The 14,515-nt window shown below is 35.8% G+C and overlaps 1 long non-coding RNA gene across 1 annotated transcript in view; it reads left to right on the forward strand.

Moving 5' to 3' along the window:
- Positions 1–9,878, forward strand: part of LOC125615987 — a 19,433-nt gene extending 9,555 nt beyond the window's left edge. Inside the window, exons 2-3 of the long non-coding RNA XR_007346584.1 lie at positions 4,697–4,760; positions 7,368–9,878. This is a non-coding gene — a long non-coding RNA (uncharacterized LOC125615987). The remainder of the gene's footprint in view (positions 1–4,696; positions 4,761–7,367) is intronic.
- Positions 9,879–14,515: the final 4,637 nt, after the last annotated feature.

Consider the following 14,515-nt stretch of genomic DNA (forward strand, 5'->3'; position numbering starts at 1 on the left):
AAGATATATATATATATATATATCTGATTTTCACAGGGGCTTACCCTGAGAGTTTGCCTTGAGGCTCAGAGAAGACTTTGGACTTGTACTTTTGGATAGTGCTAAAACTTTTAAAATTGTGGGGAGTCTTGTAAGTTGTCTAAATGAGTTTTGCATTGTGAAATGGGCATGAGCTTTTGGGGGCCAGGGGCAGAATGTTATGGTTTACATATACAGTGTGTCCCAAAACTCATATGTGAGACATTACAAGAATTTTCGAAAGTAAAATACTTAGACTATGAGAGGTGTAACCTAATCAGTGGATTAATTCACCAATGGAATATTGGATGGTAACTCTGTGCAGGTAAAGTATGACTGGAGGAGATAAGTCCTGGTGGTGTGCCTTTGGGGTTTATATTTCTGTTGAGCAGAGCTCTCTCTTCTTCCTGTTGCCATGTCCTGGGCTGCTTTCCTCTGCCATGCCTGTCCACCATGATGTTCTGCTTCACTTTGAGCCCAGAGCTATAGAGGCAGCAGTCTATGGACTGAGACCCCTGAAACTGTGAGCCAAAACTTAACTTTTTCTCCTCTACATTGTGCTTGTCATATACTTTGGTTAAAAAGCTGATTAAAACACTCATCGTTCTATGCATTTAAAATACATTAATGAGAAAGTCATTCAGAATTTTAATTTACATTTCCAATATTTGTTCTTTGATGTGACAAACACTTTAGAAATATAAATTAGTGGATTTTTAAAAAATAGTAAAATATACAAAAAATGCTTTTATGAGATTACTCTGAGGGAAACTGATGCTCAAAGAGATTTAATACAATGAAGTTACACACCAACAGTCTGATACTTTAGCCCTTCTTCCTGAATCAAAATGCTGTATTCTTTTCAATTTCTAGCCCCTAGAGCTCTCTAAAATATTATAAGCAGTGAAGTACTCAGTTGGTAAGTATTAATGGCACTTATGTGACTTCAGACTCATATAAAAGCTTATTGTCACATAGGGAAAGACATTGCGTAATATTTAGGTCACCATTTCGCAGTCTATTCTGAAAAGCCTGCATTTTGGTTAGACAGATTTGGTTTGAATTTTTTTCCAACCTCATGTATTCTTCTGTAAAATGTAGATAACAATGCACTTTGGAGAAATTTTGTGAAAATTATTGACTACAACACCCCATTTACCTCCTCCTACCATTGGATTCCATCCCACACTCTTTTCTAAGAAGCATATTGCTTCTGATGAAACTTAGGTTTCTCTTTTTAAGGCAGAGGGAAATCCTTTTCTCCTCAAGGAGGTAGTATGGGGAGCTTTTTGTGCTTTTACAAATATTGCCATTTTAAAAATGGCCAGAATGGTAGGGCAATTTTTATAAGTCATTGGTAATGTTAGAATACCAAGAGCCAGGAAGACGAAGACTAATAGGCTGGCTTTTCCTTTTAAATGTTCTCCAAATACTATCAAGCAGGCAATTGAATTGTGCAAGTTAGTTCTACTTGATGTGTAATTATTGTGATGAGAAAAGCAGCAAAAATATGATAGCACTGTAACTTAAATTTAAAGAAATAAGAAATTTAAATTATCCTTCATATTTCCTGTATCAATACTCACAATTGCTGTATGATAGTTTCTTTTTCTGTATGAGCTATATACTTAGGATATTGTTTAGACTGTAATTCACTAACAAGTTAAACCACCTATATTCTCTTTTTCATAGAAAAATAGAATCAAGGAAACAAATTACATTCACTTCCCATCTGTGAACATTATCATACTCTGAGTTTATGATATTTGCTTTTGGTTTGGCAGGTCTGCATTTCTAATAAATATTAGGTCACTATTCTTAAATGGAAGCATTTATTTTGGATGCAGAATTTTGTGTGCCATGCAGTGTTTGTGAATGTTAAAAAAAATCCTTTAGTTTTTTTTTCTTTCCGAACTTATAATTTCCCATTGGGTATTTGATAATGTGTTTTATTGTTCTTGGGAATCCAGTGGATTGGGAACTGCCCCTAAAGTTGGAATATAAGAATTTGGTATATATTTGCCTTTTCAGGACTACAAATAGTCAAGTGTAATGACAATTTTATAAAAATAAATGAAAGTAGAAGCCAGAACAGTCTCCAAAACTTGTGCACATGTAGGATTTTAGATGACAGAATCTACTGAAGAGAAGTACTCATTTTAACTGGAATAATTGTTTTTGTATGAAATATTTTTTAAAATACATGCATTGCTCTCTTTTCAGAATATTTTTCACAAATGTAGTTTTACAAAAGTTTTACTAAGAATCTGTACAGATATTACAGATATTATTAGAAGGTACACAATGGATTTGGAAGGTAAACCCAGTAGAATTGACTGTGAAAACCTGCTTGTGGTCAGATTAATAGGGGCTTACTTAGAGTACGTGGGTTTCTGTTGAAATGTTTGTTCTCCAGACCTTACAGAAGTTATGTTCACTGAATTAAAGGATTTCTAGGTGATACATTCTAGCATTCTCCAAAATCTTCTTTACACAAAGCTACCAATAGAAACCATAGACTCCTGTTCTCATCCTATTTAAATCAAGAGTTTCATCGTGTCTTAGTTTTGTTTTGTAATTAGTAGGATCTTGGAAATAATATGACAGAGGCATCCCATCTATGGCACAAGGGCTTTGAATTAGGAAGTCTGAGAGTGAATTTCTTGTCAGTTATGTCACCATAGGCAAGTTGTTTAATCTTACTGAGCCCAAGTTTGCCCATGTGTGAAATGAAGATGATAGCATTTTTAAAACCTCTTAGGGATTTTTATGAGAATTGAGATATTCTATATAAAACATGTAGTGACTGGCAGATGTTAAATAAACAATGCTAATTTTGATAATAATGCTAAATCAATGCATTACTATTGAGGACTTTTTAAGTTTGTAGAAATCAAATGTCAGTACATAGAATTTGTTTAGAATTCATGTCAATGGCTTGCAAATGAAAGTTGACATGTAGGTATACATGTATATATGAATTAGGTATATACATATATTATAATACTGTTTTGCACAATTTCGTATTCGTAAGATGCCCAGATCCAAGCTTTTATTTACAATTTTCTAATATTGAGGCTTCTAAGAATCCAGAACTTAATAAGAAGTCTGCCTCATTTCCTTTGTCATTGTATTACTGCCTTTTCCAGAAAGTTAAAAATACAAAGTAATTATCTAAAGTCTTAAATGAATAATTATCCTTGTAGGGTATTAAACTTACTTAGTCAACATGTTCAATTTAAAGATTTAAAGAGAAGAGGAAGTGTGGAGTAATTAACTTTGAAAACAGAAAATCAACTTGTTCAAATTCTCCAACTGGGTATCTCTATAGAAACAAATAATACTGTTTGCCTCTGCCAATCAGAAAAGCCCCTCCTAGGTCCACTTTACTTTCTTTATGTTGAAGAGTTTTGATTAAATAGCAAAGTTCCTGTATAAGATGAATATGAGTGTGAGTATAAATAAATATATGTGTGACTGTGAACATATATATTCAAAAGAATCCTTATTAATATCCTTGATCCAATCTAAGCTAAAACAAAACTGCTTATTTTTTACATCATTTGTTTTTACTAACCTAAGGCAAGTTGTTAATTGATGAATAAATGGTTACTCAACTATCCCCAGGGCCATGGGACAAATGATGTCCTAGGGAAGATTTGTGTTTGAATTTCAGCTCTGAAATTTTGTCATAAAGATTGAGAGAAAAGTCACCTGTTTTAATTATTTATTTAAAATACACAGACAAGGAGAGTCCTAAATTGAAATTTTATAGCATAAATAGTAAAACATTTATCTATATCACTAATAGTTCTAAACATTTTTTCACAGGATGGTATCCTGGGGCCACAGGACAGGGCAAGACATACCGGTGGGTGACCGCTTTAGCAGAAACAGGGTTGTATGAGAATAGGTTAAAGGAGATGATAGACACAGATGATAACATTAATGAATTTGAAATTTGAAAAATTTTCTTCGAAAATAAGTAAATTCCCAGAGCCCTAGAGCAGAGGTGAATGTGTATTGGTGATCTGCTGCACTTGACATAAGGTAGAGGCCGGAGTGGCAGGAGGTGACTGCTTTAGGTGATAGACACTTTGTATTGTGGAGCGGAAGTCAAGTGCAGGAATATGATTGATCCATCATCTCAACAGAATCAAGTTACTGGACATAAAGGAAGAGGGAGGGGGAGTAAAATGGAAGCATTCGTCATTGGGTCTGGGTGAAGAACAGGCAGGAAACAGGACAAATGAAGACATTCAGAGGAGACCTGAATCCTGCTTTGAGACAGAATGAGAACTTTCCTTGTCTCTCAGGGACTTGTAAATCTGAAGCTATAGATGTATCATTTGTCTCAAGAACAGACTTATACTATCCAGGCCAACCAAGCAAAATGTTTACTAACAATCATAGTTATAAAAACGTACATTTCCTGGTTTCAGGAAGGAATGAAAATTCAGCCTATGTAAGTAGGATCTACCCAATGTATTACCTGTAACTGTGTCATGGAAATAATTTCCTGTTGTTAAAAGGAAAACAGCATTTGGCTGAAGTATTTTGAAAGGATTATGAGTTACACTAGAATGTATTTATGTTTCAAGTTGCAACAACAACGGTTGGTATAAATAAGCACCATCTACAAAAATAAAATCATTTTACAATCATTTATTCATTACAGATTTAGCAGTCCAATTTCCTGAGAAATGCTGGAGGGATTGGCTGTCAGTCAAGTGAGACAGATGGTAAGTACTTACCCTAATTTCTGTTTGCTCTAAATGATCATAATCACTAGTTTTTAATTCATTTTTAAAAGTCTTCAGTTGATTTTTAATTTATTTAATTTCAGTTCACTTCTAGAGAAAGCCTTTGACCTGCTTGAGCAATGTGTATGTTTATGGATCATCACTGTACTCAGGGGCTAAGGACACCATATTAAATTCCTCCTGCTGGGCTGTATTTTTGAGTATGTTTTGTACATGTGTGCATCTGTGTGTGAGTAGCTATAAAGCATACCAAAAAGGTATTGGGGAATGTGTATATAAAATTAAAGCTGAAGATAAATATTTTGTGATCTGTTAACTCTTTAAAATTGTTTTTGACAATTAGTATGTGTCAATTAAAAACAAAACTAAATCTGGAGTGGTGGCACACATTGTAATCCTAGTGACTCAGGGGGCTGAGGCAGGAGGATCACATATTCAAAGCCAGCTTCAGCAATTTAGTGAGATCCGAAGCAACTTAGTGAGACTCTGTCTCAAAATAAAAATAAAAAGTGCTAGGGGTGTACCTCAGTGGTAGAGTGCCCATAAATTCAACCTCCAGTACTGAAAAACAAAACGAAAACACTAAAAACAAATAGTTTTGACATGTTATAGTGGTAGTGGATAGATATTCCAAAGTTTCTAAAGGTAAAGGCTGATTGAATATTACAGTGGCTATTCAACTCTAGTCATATAACTCACTGCTCAAGGAAATTGGACTAAATAAAAGTTTTCTTTTATAAATATGCTTGAGCACACAGCAGAGATCACTGCAGGGAAAATTAAGTGTCAAAATTCTCTGACAAGTAACCCTACCCCAATTTGTAGGAAGCAATTGTGGTTCTGTGGATCATTACTTATAACAAAGCAAAATAAATTTCAGAGAGTTATGCATATTTTTTCATGAAAATTTATTTTTTCATTGACACATATTTTCAGATAGCAAGAGAACCTAAAACTTTTGTTGGCAGGTAAGAATCAGTTTAGATTATTATTACTATATTGTTGAGGCATTTTTTTTTTTTGCTCAACCTGTTTTTAAACATGAAATCTTCTTCCTCAGAACTTTTGCTCAGAGAACATAACAGAGTGTGAATAGAGGAAGTTACGGTACTGTTCTAGACACTCATGTGTATCTTGGAAATAGGATTTGGCACTTTCTTTTGTTATGTTTTTAATACAATGTTTACTTCAAATGAATAACCGAATAACCAAGCTGCATGTTTTGAGGTGATTACAATAAGGTGAATGCAGCATGACCTTCAGAGACCAAAAAGTAGTAGATTATGTAAAGAAAGAAAAGGTTTCTACTGCTTTTTGTCAAGGCAGGATATTTTGCATGAAAATATGACTTCTCAGCTATTGTCAGAGGATGCTAGCAAACCGGACTCCGAAAACTCAGACTATGCTGGCAAAATCATTAAGGCACTGTAATTTTTGGTCTGTTGCAAGATAAATGAGAGCATTACTTTGTGGAAAGCATATATCCAGGCTATCTGACATATATTGGCAAGGGAGGGAGTTAGTTGCTCTTCTGGCTTTAAGATTTATTAGACCTGGATTCTGAGCTATCTACTTGCATAGGCAAGATCTACTATTTTGAGTTAGGTCTGTGAAAACTCATCTAGTCCTAATGCTTCAACTGCCACCTTAATTGGTTTGTTTTAAAAATAAGTTTGTTGATTCACTTACTGGATCTTTATTGAGTAACCACTGAAAATTATTTGTGCCAAACTTAGACATGCGATTCAAGATGACTAAGGAAGATTGCCATGACTCTTGTTTAGTTTCCAGAATCCTATCGGGCATCATCCTAGAAAAAGTACCTATGATCCTAGGGTTTCTGCTACAGTGTGAAAGAACAGAAAACAAATAAATGATGCATTTACAAATGTGTTATCTTAAGTGGTAGTCAGAGATAAGAATCATAATCTAGCAGTACAAAGAGATTGAGAGTGATTTGAAGCATTGTTGTTTTATATAGAGAGATTTGGTAAGGTGAAGAAATAATTTAGTGTAAAGAGACACATTTATATCTGAGTGAAGAATGTGCTGGTCAGAGGGCAGCATAAGGGCAATTGTGATGAGGCAAGGCTATTTTTTGATGGATTTGAAAAGCAGCGAGGTGAGACTGATGGTAGTAGAATGAATATGAATATGGTGTAAAAAGGCAGAGTAGGGTATCTTAACAGTAGCTAGTGAGCAGGACTAGAGGTAACTGTTGTCCCAAGCCTGAGTACCACTCATGTTTTCCCTGTAGGACCTAGGGAAGGTCTCCCAGCTCACAATTTTGGTACTTGTCACTATTGTAAAGTCCCACCTTCACTATCGCCTGTTCATTGGGGGCTGTGAATGTAAATGTTCCAGGAATGCAGCTACCAGTGACCCTCAACCCTCTTGTACCTGTGTTTACCTGATGGGAACTAGGGTAAATCTTCTTCTCAGGCCTCAGCCTCAGGATGGCAGCTATAGGTACAAACAGCCTTAGCTTCATTCAGACTTGTCCCTGAGGATCAGGGAGGAGGGCTCATTCGTTGTCTTCAGCTCCAGGACTGTAACTACTAATGGCACAAACCTTTTCTCCAACAGAGCTTGCCTGTCCTGTCCTGAGGACATTTTCATTCATGCCCTGGAGCTTCAGGAGTGCAGATAGCAAAGCCATATGTTCTATACCTACAAGAGAATGGATAACAGCACCTAAACCCCAAATGATTCCTGCACATGCCCTGGGAGACGGAGGGAGTCTCTTCATAGACCATGGACTTTGGACCACAGCACTGATGCCAAAACCCATGGTACCACTTGTATATGTCCTCTGAGAACTGGGGAAGGTGTATGGATTCCACAGGTACACATAAGTGGCTAATAGTGCTATATTTATGATCAATTTCAATTGACCTATGGGACCTAGGAAAGGTCTCTTTTTTGTTCCAAAATCTCAAGTCCATGGTTATTAATGCCATGGTCTCTGCGACCACTTGTACTTATCCAGCAGCATCTGGGAAAGGCCCTTTTCCATCCTGTGGCTCCAAAATTTTGACTTCTGATACCACAGGCTCAGGTACTTACACCATTTATCCTGAAAATCCTAAAACAAAATCTCCTCACAGCCTATGACTCTGGGACCATGGCTTCTTGTGTTGTTTCCCTTGATATCATCTGGGCTTGGCCTAAAAGGACTTGGGGACAGTCCTTTCCATGCTATCCCACCCAAACTGTGGAAACTGCCTTCACAAATTTCAGTGCCATTAGGGCTTAATTCTGTGAAGCCTCAGGACATACACTTTTGGAAACCTATGTCTACTGAAAAGTTATACACCTACCTTTATTAACTGCTTCAATCTAGAATATTGACGCCCTCATAGACCCTGCTGACAATCAAGAAGAAGAAATCACAGAGACTATGCTATTGAGTTCTACTCTATCCAAAACCAAAGTACCCATCCAAGAGACATACTATAAGCCATAAAATTAAGAAATTCCCCCAAAAAACCTATTTCATAAAATTGGAATGAATTAATGCTACACTAGGTGAAGAGAAATCCATTTAAGACAAAAGAACCATGAATAGAATGACTTCCAAAGGAAAACAATAATTCCCCAGAAATATATATCTCATTTTGAAGGAAATCTATGAGAAGTCTGAAAGAGAATTTAAAATAGTAATCCTGAGTAAGCTAAGTGAGATACAAGAAAATACGAACAAACAATAAAAATAAATAAGAAAAACAAGACAGGATATAATTGATAAATTCACAGGAAAGATAGAAATTATAAAAAAGAACCAGAGATCTTGGGACTAAAAATTTCAACCACTGATATGAAAAATATAATAGAGGACTTCTATAACCACTAGAACAAGCAGAAGGAAAGTTACTGGACTTGAGGATAGGCTTACAAGAGCAAGAGGGAGTGAAAGAGAAGATGAGAGCAAGAGAGAGAAAAAGAGAAAGAAAGAGAAGATTTCAAAAGAATGAATGAAACTTTCAAGACCTATGGGACACCATTCAGAAAAAAATTGCATTGTGGGAATTCCAGAAGGTGAAGAAAGGAGGAAAGGCATTGATTATTATTATTTTATTTAATAAAAATATTTTATTTCATAAATAGCCAAAGCTTCCCCAATCTTCAAAGAAATATAGACATCCATATAGAAGAAGCACAAAGGACCCCAAATAGATTCAATTAGAACAGACCTTCACCAAAACATATTATGTTCAAATTTCAAAAGTACAAGAAAAAAAAAATAGAGTTGGCCTTTGGTTTTGTGGGATTGGCTTATTTCACTTAGCATGATATTCTCCAACCCCAACCATTTACTGGCAAATGCCATAATTTTACTCTTCTTTAAAGCTGAGTAATATTCCATTGAGTATATATACTACATTTTCTTTATCCAGTCTAATTAATCAAATCAATTAAAAAAATTAAATAGTACAAGAAAAAGAGAATTCTGAACAACAACAAGAGAAAATCATAAAAGTCATGTATAAGGGACTGTTAGTTGACTTATAGTAGATTTCTCAGCAGAAACCTTACAGGCTGGAATAACATGGATGAAATATTCTTTCATGTACTGAAAGAGAAAAAAAAGTTGCTGAGAATACTGTGCCCCCCAAAATTCTTTAAAAATGAAGATGAAATTAAGTCCTTCCCAAATAAGCAGAAACTGAGGGAGTTCATCACCAAAACCCAGTTGTATAAGAAATATTCAAGGGAGTCTTGCACCTTAAATGAAAGGATGAAAACTACATCATGAAACTGTATTAATAAACACTACTCCCTAGAAGAACAGATACATGAAAGAGAATCAAACCTTAACATAACATAGAACTACCAAATTACAAAATAATAAGTTGTAGATGTAAGTAAAAAATATGCAGAATACAATTAGCAGAGTGACAGCAGGAAGTTCATATTGATCATTATAATCTTGAATGTAAATGGATAAATTCACCAATCAAAATACATTGAATGACTGTGTGTGTGTATGTGTGTGTGTGTGTGTGTGTGTGTATGAGAGAGAGAAACAGACATCTAGTGATCCTTTTATATTGATAAAAGAGATTAATTCAACAAGAAGACTGTTTTAGTCAGCTTTTTTTAAAAATTTTTTATTGTGGGTTGTTCAAAACATTACAAATTTCTTGACATATCATATTCCACACTTTGATTCAAGTGGGTTATGAACTCCCAATGGCATTTCTTGTAGAAATAGAGAAAGCAATCATGAAATTCATATGGAAAAATAAATGACCCAGAATAGCAAAAACAATGCTAAGCAGGAAGTGTGAATCAGGCGGTATAGCGATACCAGACTTCAAACTATACTACAGAGCAATAGTAACAAAAACAGCATGGTACTGGTACCAAAACAGGCGGGTGGACCAATGGTACAGAATAGAGGACACAGAAACCAATCCACAAAACTACAACTATCTTATATTTGATAAAGGGGCTAAAAGCATGCAATGGAGGAAGGATAGCATCTTCAACAAATGGTGCTGGGAAAACTGGAAATCCATATGCAACAAAATGAAACTGAATCCCTTTCTCTCGCCATGCACAAAAGTTAATTCAAAATGGATCAAGGAGCTTGATATCAAATCAGAGACACGCCGTCTGATAGAAGAAAAAGTTGGCTACGATCTACATACTGTGGGGTCGGGCTCCAAATTCCTCAATAGGACACCCATAGCACAAAAGTTAATAACTAGAATCAACAAATGGGACTTACTCAAACTAAAAAGTTTTTTCTCAGCAAAAGAAACAATAAGAGAGGTAAATAGGGAGCCTACACCCTGGGAACAAATCTTTACTCCTCACACTTCAGATAGAGCCCTAATATCCAGAGTATACAAAGAACTCAAAAAATTAGACAATAAGAGAACAAACAACCCAATCAACAAATGGGCCAAGGACCTGAACAGACACTTCTCAGAGGAGGACATACAGTCAATCAACAAGTACATGAAAAAATGCTCACCATCTCTAGCTGTCAGAGAAATGCAAATCAAAACCACCCTAAGATACCATCTCACTCCAGTAAGATTGGCAGCCATTATGAAGTCAAACAACAACAAGTGCTGGCGAGGATGTGGGGAAAAGGGTACACTTGTACATTGCTGGTGGGACTGCAAATTGGTGCAGCCAATTTGGAAAGCAGTATGGAGATTTCTTGGAAAGCTGGGAATGGAACCACCATTTGACCCAGCTATTCCCTAAAGACCTAAAAAGAGCATGCTACAGGGACACTGCTACATCGATGTTCATAGCAGCACAGTTCACAATAGCAAGACTGTGGAACCAACCTAGATGCCCTTCAATAGTCAGCTTTTTTATTGCTATGACCAAATGGCCTGACAAGAATTATTTTAGAGGAGGAAAAGTTTATTTTGAGACTCAGGGCTTCAGAGATCCTGGCCATAGATATCTGGCACTATTCTTAGAGGCTTGAGGTGAGATAGCCAAATCATAGTGGAATAGTGAAGTGGAAAAAAGAGGCTCAGGATATCACACCAAAAAGTCAAGAGAGAGTGCTCTCCTCACCAGAACAAAATATAAACCCCAAGGGCATATCCCCATGAACTCATCTCCTCTAGACACACCCTGTCTATACCACCAAGTTAAATCCCTACCAGGGGATTAATGCACAGATTAGGTTAAACCTCTCATAACCCAATCATTTCACCTTTAAACTCTCTAGCATTGTCATACACATGAGCTTTTGGAGATACCACATATCTATACCATTAAAAAGACAGCAAATTAAGATATATATATGTATATATCCCCCTAATATTGAACCTCTCAAATACAAGCAAATATTATTAGATCTAAAGGAAGAGATAGACTCCAATACAATAACAGTGAGGGACTTCAGGGTTCTACATTCCTCAATGGATAGATCATCCAGATAGAAAATCAACAAAGAAACATCTGAGCTGATCCAGCATATAAAGAAAGGGAACCCAATAGACATTTATAGAACATTTCTTCCAATAGCAGCAGAGTACACATTCTTCTCATCAGCACATGAAACATTGTCCAGCATAGGGCATAAGTTAAGCCACCAGTGAGTCTCAATAAATTTTTAAAAACTGAAATCATATCATGTATCTTCTCAGACCACAAGATAATAAAGCTATACATCAACAAGTGCTGCAGTCTGGCTGGGCACAAATCACGAGCCACTCAAGCAGGAACAAACTTTATTTCCAAACTCCCCCGAACACCACCCATGTGGTCCTTCTAGTGACCACACATCAACTGGAACTCCCTCCACTGGAACTCCACCCACCAACACGAACTCTTCAGGAATCCCCTCCCGAGCTCAACCGGAATTCAACAACTCAACGGGAACTCTGTGAGAACTCAAAAGTCATCATCTTAACGGCTTGCTGGCTCACCTCTCAACCACCACTTCTGGCAAAATGCCAGGGGCCATTCCTACTCGGCTGTTGCTCTCAACAAACAAGAAGAATGGAAAGTATACAAATACATGGAAATTGAATAGCGTGCTCCTAAATGACAAATGGTTAATTGAAGAAATTCAAAGGGAAAATTCCAAAAACAGATTAAAATGAAAATACAACATGTAAGTCTGTGGAATACAGTATGGAATGGGATATGTATAACAATAAATGCATAAAACAAAGAAAAATAGAATGATCGCTAATAAACAACAGTGTACCTCAGTGACCTAAAAAAGTAAAAACAAACCATATACAAAATTAATAAAAAGTAAGAAATAATAAAAATCAGAGCATAGATAAAACCAAAGCTAAAAATAAAAAAAAATCAATGAAACAAAGAATTGTTTTTTTCAAAAGCCTAAACAAAATTAGCAACCAAGACTAACAAGGGAAAAAAAGAGAGAAGACCCAAACAGATAAAATCAGAGATCAAAAAGGAAATATTGCAACAGATACCACAGAAATACAAAGGATCACTAGAAATCACTAGAAGAATTTTATTTACTTATTATTTATTTTAAAAGAGAGAGTGAGAGAAAGAGAATTTTTTAATATTTATTTATTTATTTTAGTATTTGGCAGACACAACATCTTTGTTTGTATGTGGTGCTGAGGATCGAACCCGGGCCACTCGCATGCCAGGCGAGCGCGCTACCGCTTGAGCCACATCCCCAGCCCTAGAACAATTTTAATAACAATGCATGCAATCTGCCAAAATTGAAACAAGAAGAAATAGAAAATCTGAACATGCCAATAACAAGTAATGAGATTAATAGCAATTAAAAATCTTCATCTTAAAAAAATGACTAGGACTTGATGGCTTTTCTCCTGAGTTCCACAAAACATAAAGAAGAATTATAATTCTTCTTAAAGTGTTATAAAAGATTAAAATGGAAGGAACTCTCCAAACTCTTTTTATTATGCCAGTATATGATCTGATCCCCAAACCAAAGATAATAACAACAAAAGAAAATTACAGACTAAATACCTGATGAACAGGGCAAAAATTCTAATAAACCAAATTCATCGTACTTCAAAAAAATCATACATCATGATCAAGTGGTATAAATCTTAGGGATGCAAGATGGTTCAACATGAGTAAATCAATAAGCTGATACGATGCATCAATGAAATGAAGGCTAAAAACCATATGGTCATTTCAATAGATGCAGAAAAACTATTCGTTAAGGTTCAACATGTTAAAACTCTCAACCAATTAGGTATAGAAAAAATATACCCCCAAATACAAAAGGCTAGCTGGGAATGCCGGCACACACTTATAATCCCAGCGACTTGGGAGCCAGGCAAGTTCGAGGCCAGATGCACAACTTAGTGAGACCCTGTTTCGAGATAAAAATTACAAAGGAATGGGGATGTTGCTCAGTAGTTTAGCACCCCTGGGTTCAATCCCTAGTATCAAAAAACCAAAACAACAAACAATACTAAAGGCTATGTATTACCAACACTCAATCACTATCACACTGAGTGAGGTAAAAAGTTGGGGGAGTTTCCTCCATGATGGAGAAAAACACAGGGATAGTCACTTTTGCTGCTCCTATTTCATAAACTACTGGAAATCTAGAATAGTTAGGCAAGAGAAAGAAAGGGTATCATAATTGGAAAGAAAGATGTTTATTCATATTTGCAGATAATTTCTACGTAGAAAATCTTGAATGCTCCATCAGTGAATGGATTCAGAAAAGTTATAGCATATGAAGTCAATATACAACACAGTAGCATTTTTATACAAGAAAGAACTTGCTAAATAAGAAATTAAGAAAGTGATCTCTTTCAAAATAGCTATGAAGTATTATTTTGAAACAGATTGAACCAAGGAAGTAAAAGATCTTTGGAAATTATTGACACTGATGGGATAAATTATAGGGGACACATACACACAGGTGGGCAGATATCCTGAATTCATGGATCAAAAGAGTTAATTTTTAATTGTTAAAGTGGCCATACTTCCCAAAGTGCTCTATAGATTTGTACCAATGACTTTTCTCACAGAAATAGAAAAAAAGTTTCTAAAATTCATTTAGGACCACAAAAGACCTAGATGAGTCAGAACAATCCCAAGGCTGGGGCTTAGCTGGTGGGGGCAATGCTAGAGGCCTCACAATATCTGACTTCAAAACATACTACACAGCTGTAGTAACCAAGAAGCACAGTAGTAGCCTAAAAACAGACACAAGACCCAATGGAACAGAATAGAGATTCCAGAAATGAATCCATCTTTAAACAGCCAACTGATTTTTGCAA

This window comes from Marmota marmota, unplaced genomic scaffold (genome assembly GCF_001458135.2).
Source record: "Marmota marmota marmota unplaced genomic scaffold, marMar, whole genome shotgun sequence".
NCBI classification, from domain to species: Eukaryota; Metazoa; Chordata; class Mammalia; order Rodentia; family Sciuridae; genus Marmota; species Marmota marmota.